Genomic DNA, 6,316 nt, shown 5'->3' with positions numbered 1-6,316 from the left:
GGCTGTTTTTTTTTCGGCCGAAAAAGCTTTCAGGCTGCTGATAGGGAATTAGGCTAAACCAGAAAATTTGCTCTTCTGGCTTTAAAGCAGGAAGCTTTGCAAGAAACCCACACCCGGGCTGCTCTGGCTGTAGGGGGGTGATGATCAGTGCTGAGTTAAGTCTGGTGTTTTTTTACACAGATGCTAAGCACTGACTTTCATTCTTTCCTATAAACCAAAAGTCAACCACCCGTTTTCTTTCCTCACAACATGCAAAGGTGAGTCAAAAGGTGGGGAAAACGAAAAGCCTCTACACAACAAAGCATGCAGTGTGGAAATGATGGCAGCATTAAGAAAATCCCCCCCACTCCCCCACCTGACTTCTTGTCATCTTTGGGTATTTCTGCTTGTTGACACTAGTTTTAGCTGGGGATACGCATTGATAATGCCAAGGAAGTGGAAACCGGTTCTTGCATGTTTGCCTGTGTACTCGCATAAAAATGTAGTGGATTCAATACGGGGATGAGCCTGTGGAAGGATCCCTGGCAGAGCTGTCCGCCTCAACAGGGATTTGACTCAGCCAGAGGTGCTTAATATATGTTTTGCTGCAACTGGGCTTGCAAGTGTCTGATGTTGATTTTTCCAGCTAGCAGTAGCTGTGGGCCAAACAGGACTTGGTGTGTATTCACACTGTCATTTTGAGACCTCAGGTAGAAGCTGGTCCAAGGGAGGCGAGTTCTGGCACCGGTGGTACCGCAGTTGGGGTGCCACTGTCCCTGACTGGAGAAACAGGCAAGGAGTTGATGCCACCACCTTGAGGCTTTGCAGCAGGCACCCTACGGACGTCTGTCCGTCCATCTGTCTTCTCAGTGGTGGAGTGTGGCCAAGTTTTCCTTGTCAAAGAACACTGAATTTTTACAATACCATTAGTGACATTTCTATTGGTTTTCCATAGTTTTTCAGCAGACCTGAAACTGGGTAATTGGGTTAGTTAAAAGAGGGAGAAGTAGGAATTATCTTTTACTGGTTTAGTGTTAAAAAACCTTTAAAATGTCAGCCAGCTTGGTAAGGATGGCAAGACTTTTTACTTTAAGGAATAAGCTTCAGAATAAAGTTTTTTTTTTCTATGCCACAGCTGAAAGTGAATTTGAATTAGCAGTAAGAAATGGGTCTTTCAGAGCAACTCAAAGTATTAGGAAGGAGGGAATTTAAATAAGGGTCACATTTTAATTAGCTCTGATTTCTACCGTCTTCTCTCTTTGGTATAAAACTGTCTAGAAGATAGCTGCTTTGAAGCAAGTCTTGTGTTTCGCTTCTATGCATTATTCCATGTGCTTGAATTATATGCGTAAAAGGACACAACGTGAGGTGAAAAATGATGGCCAGACTTGCCAATATAGACTGCAGCAAAGCCAGATTAATGAACTATGTCTTCAGCTGTATATAAAAAAACTCCACATGATAATCTGCCTTACTTTTTAGTGTTTTAGCTTATTCTTCTCATGACAGTTCAAGTAGTACGATGCTAACAAAAAAACTTAGCTGTTATGGCTACATTATTAAATTATTAATATGGTTGCTTAAAAATATATTTTATAAGATTACTTTAGCCTTCTCATCTGGTAGTGTTTGTTTTAAGTTGTAATATTGACCATGGAGTGTAGAGGACGCCCGCCTTCCTGTAGGCCTAAAGGCTGCCTGAGGAAAGATGCAGGAATTTAGGTTATAGTGCAGTATCAGTCCTTCTCTGACAGAAGCAGAAACACTTTGTTACCATGGTAGAGACAGCAGTCTTGGATTTCAACACGGGTATGCAGTTGCAGGATGCTCCTTTCATCCCATTCAGGTGAACCTGCCTTACAGTGCTGTGCCCTAGACTCAAATTGTGATTTTTGAGCTAGGATTTCAGGAGCAGCTGCCACAATAAGGCTGCTTTTTACCTGCAATGTAGCACAGGCATACATTAACACTAAAGTCCCTTGGTGGCAATAAGACGATTAAAAAATTTCAAGACATTTTTTCTACCTCATTTTTAACCTGTTGAAAAGTTTTAACCTTTTCTGTTTGAAAATTCTTTTTCTTTCGCTAGAGGGCACTATTAAACAGAAAATATGGTATTTTAGCTAGCATATAAGGAGAGCGACATTCCCCGTTCTCAGTTGCAAGAAATACTCAGAGAAATTCAGCTTTCAGCAACTGATTTTAACTCGACTTTGTTTTCTTAACCTGTACTGTCACTTTACTACCCTTACTCTTCTCCACTGGAAAAACCCACTGGAATCGCGTCAGCCAAATATCAGACCTATTTCACTGTTTCATGCATTTAAACTATAGCACATCAGCCTGAAAGATGTCGGTGGTGCCAAAAAGCATAAAGTGGACGGAACACTGGGCAGAGGGAATTTCCTCCATGAATAGGAGATGGCGCTCTCATTTTATTTGTGAATGTTACTATTCCCTTGCTTCAGTGCCTATGCTTATCCTTCATTTCAAGATCCAGAGAAAATTAGCAAGAGGCTTTCACAGTTTCATGTTGGAACTTATGCCTTTCCTATGGAAGAAACAAACAACATTCAACTTATGACAAATAATAAACTCAAGAGATGTCTGAACAGTTGTGGAATGAGAGCTGCTGAGTACACGTCTGAAGAAACCTAGAGCTTTGATGTATTTGCAGCAGAGTTCTTCATCCCACTGCTATTAGCTTGCATTGTGAAACACCTTTATTTTGGAAACCATTTTGTGGTCCGATGTAATTGTCTGCTTATAGAATATGGGAAAAATTCTGCATGCTGCATCCCTTAGACTTTTTCTAAGAAATGTGATAACACTTCCTGATATAGGGAGGAAGAGAGGTGATGACCTAAGGCATGTAATTGTTGAAAACAAACATGTGGTTTTCCCAGCACTGTCCGTCTGGTGTCTTTCATAACACAGTGTTAATATAACTAAGTCTGGAGAAGACCAGAAGCAAAAGCAACTGCTTCAGGGAACGCAATAATGAAACCATTTCACCAGTTTTGTTCTGAACACAGTAAGATTATGATAGATGGCTGATAGCCAACACTCAGCAGCACCAAAGAAAGCAAACAGATGAGGAAAATATATAGACTGAGAACAATATCTATGAATGCTGATGCTGAGTTCAGCAGACTGAGACTGAAGAAGGCATGGTTCAAAGGAATATGGAGAACTGCACAGACCTATGCTTTGAAAGTCATCATACAACCAAATGTATTTTTGAGTAGTCTGTCTTTCAGTAAAAAGATGAAATGAATCACTTTGCATATATTTTGGTAGTTTAAAAATATATGCTACATACGCAACAAGTTTTTGGAAGTGACTGTGCACAAGTACTGATTTTCCTGGAAAGCAGTATGGGTTAATTATTTGCTGACTGAGGAGGAGCGCCAAGATGAGGTTTGTGATTGCTGCTTCCGACACAGGACTGGCTAGTTTCTGTGCCCTTTTCCAGTTCCCTCATCGGGCCCTATGGAGTAGCAATCCCCAATATCTGACTCGTGAAGGATGTGTTAGCTTCAAAACTTGAGAAACAGCTCAAACCCACAGCAAATTGAAATACTAAAAGTGAGGCTGAGGCGGAGAGCGTAGCTGGATGTTCCCACAGGATGTTGCTTACTCCATATTGTGGCCTGCACAGCTGCCAGTGTAGAGGACAGTCTGTGCAAAGATGCTCAGCTCTACTCAGCTCGACACTGCAAAGCACAGTGAGAGCCTGCTCAGAGGGCTCCCTTGGAGTACTACATGGTGGAAGCCTATGGGCAGAGAAGGGTGGTATTTTTTTCTCTTGGCTACAAGAGGACACTGAAAGCCCCCAGCTGGTATTTGCAGGGCCATTTACTGAAATTGGGTATCCAGACCCTTTAGCTTCCCATGAGACCTCAGCTGGCTGATTTGTTTGAACTTTCTGTTCTGTTTCTCTTAATGGTGTCTGAGACTCTAAGGCTCAGAGAAAGAAAGTAAAAAATAACGGTTTGAGAGGAAAAAAATAAAAGTCAAAGATCAGACAGTTCATAGGACCCTTTTTTAAGTGGGCCACCAGATTACAGAAGTATCATATGTGCATGGTATATTACATGGTTTCTTTCTCACTTTATGTATAGGGTTATTTAAAGGATAAACTGCAGTGCTTGGTTCTCTCTGTATATGAACACCCATAAGAATGCTCTTGCCTGACCTGTGCATTTTCTGCACTCCTTTTGCTCAATTTATTGCGTGAAGTTTGGGCAGTATCCCACTGAATAATACATGTGTCTTTTAATAGCATTCGTGTGCTGCTTTGTGTAGGCACTGCCAGAAGCCAGCCAGAGCTGATTCTAGGCCTGCACATTTGTGACACTGGGTAGAGTCAAGTATGTGGGACTTGATTGCATGTGGGGCTTTGTCAAACTGTTTCTTGTGTGAAGAGCAAATGACACAGCCATCTAAAGAGTCAGCACTTAGAGAATAACGCCCTTCTGTGCCTTATTTTAGCTAAGCAGCTAATATGTGTGTATATCAAAAGCTGCTGAAATAGTAACAGAAGAAGGCATTGAGAAAAACTGAGGGTAATGTGAGACCATCAGCCTGTTTGGTTTCTGCTTATTTTACAGGCACAGCGGTTAATTTTTATAGTTGGAACCAGTTACATTTGTGTTCTTTCCAGATTCCTCACTTTCTTTTCTTTTTCTTTCTCTTGGGTCTCAATTTATTTGTTAAAAGAGGAGAGTATTTGGAGATGTTTATTTATGTTTTCTTCTCTGAAATACCACTGGCTTGTAATGACATTAGCTGTAGAGAGATGTTAACCTTTGGCTAACAGCCAAATATTTTCAAAAGGCATGCCCTCCTGCACTCTGGAAGCAGTACCAGCTCATTCAACTGTGCAGTAGACCCCATCCCTCACTTGTCCTCATATATGAGATGAGAGAGGGCTCATCCTCTATTACAAATTTAGCTGCAGGATGAAGAGCAGAAAGGAGAAAAAACTTAGATGCCATATATATAACTGGATGCATGCCACTGCAGTCTCTGCAGCACAGGCCACATGCCAGATCTCTTCCTTAGCCTGGTAAGGCAACCGATTAGATCAAGTTAACCACTGTATGATTCTAAACTTTTCTTCTTGCTGGCTCCCTTTTATCTAATTTACTTCCTTCCAGAAGATGCTGCTACAGCTACTCATAGCATTGCTGACTGTGAAAGTGACAGAAATAGTGGGTTTTTTCTTAGTTGGAGTGATATGACAGGAAAGAATATCTGCCTAGGACATTTTGCCCTGATAGAAATCCTGTACAGTTACTGTAAGTTGTGTCCTCCCACTCTCTGACTGATGCTTAACCAGGCTCCATCCTGATCTAAATGGTTGGTAGAGCAGGTGATACACCCATGTGGTTGTGCAGCCAGTGCTAGTGAAGGAACTAAAATTCTCCTAGCCTTTGGGTAATGCCATGTCTGGTGTAACTGGAGAAGTTGACCAGTTCTCCAGAACTTTGAAGCGGATTTGCTTAAAACTTTTCCTTACAGTGAACTCTCGAAGATGACCAAAAGATTTTAAATTGAAGAGATGTCAGGTTTTATGAGAATATAAATTGGAATAGTTAGCAGTTTTTTTCCTTAAATAATGAAAGCTGAATGTGATTAGATACAGAATAAAGGTCCATAATTAAATCTCCTTCTGACACTGTGTCATTGCAGTTGGATTCTTGTTTCCTTATGGTTTCAGACAGCTCCGTAGCTTCCTGGGTTGCAGCAACTTCTGTGAAGTCCTCTCTGATCCAAGGAAAGTTTCTTTTTTGTTACTTCAGAGGCTGGAGCGTCAGCTCCCTACTTCTCCCAGCAGTCTCTTTGCTTGGGCTGCAGGCACTAATTTTTTTGCTAAGCCCCTTTCTCTTCTTGTAGCACCTTGTAGACTCTGGAACTTTCTCTCGCTTCCAGTTTGGTGACAAGGTAATAGCACAGACAAGGTAATAAGTGGAGATACGTTGAAACTGATTAATCCTGGATCAAAATTGTCTAAATTCTACAAGAACACCCACTCTGAAATGAAATTAGGTCATTCTTGGCTGGTGATAGCTCCCATAGCTACATTAAATCTTCTTTGTTCTGCACAGAAACTCTTAACATTCTTCCAGGCCATGATCCCCAAATCTGTGGTAGATGGCTCTCCTAAGCCCCGTGGCAAGACTTTTTTTAACCTTAGTCTTTCTGAATAGCACTATTTTTTGAGTAATTTTTATGATTCTTCTATTCTCATTTCCTCTCCATTTGAAACTTCTCCTGATGCTTTATTTAAGCTAGAGGAAGTTGTCAATAATTTTCCCATTGGTTATAGTTA

The sequence above is a fragment of the Egretta garzetta genome, unplaced genomic scaffold (assembly GCF_000687185.1).
Source record: "Egretta garzetta isolate BGI_Z169 unplaced genomic scaffold, ASM68718v1 scaffold111, whole genome shotgun sequence".
NCBI classification, from domain to species: Eukaryota; Metazoa; Chordata; class Aves; order Pelecaniformes; family Ardeidae; genus Egretta; species Egretta garzetta.
This window is presented reverse-complemented; position numbering follows the sequence as displayed.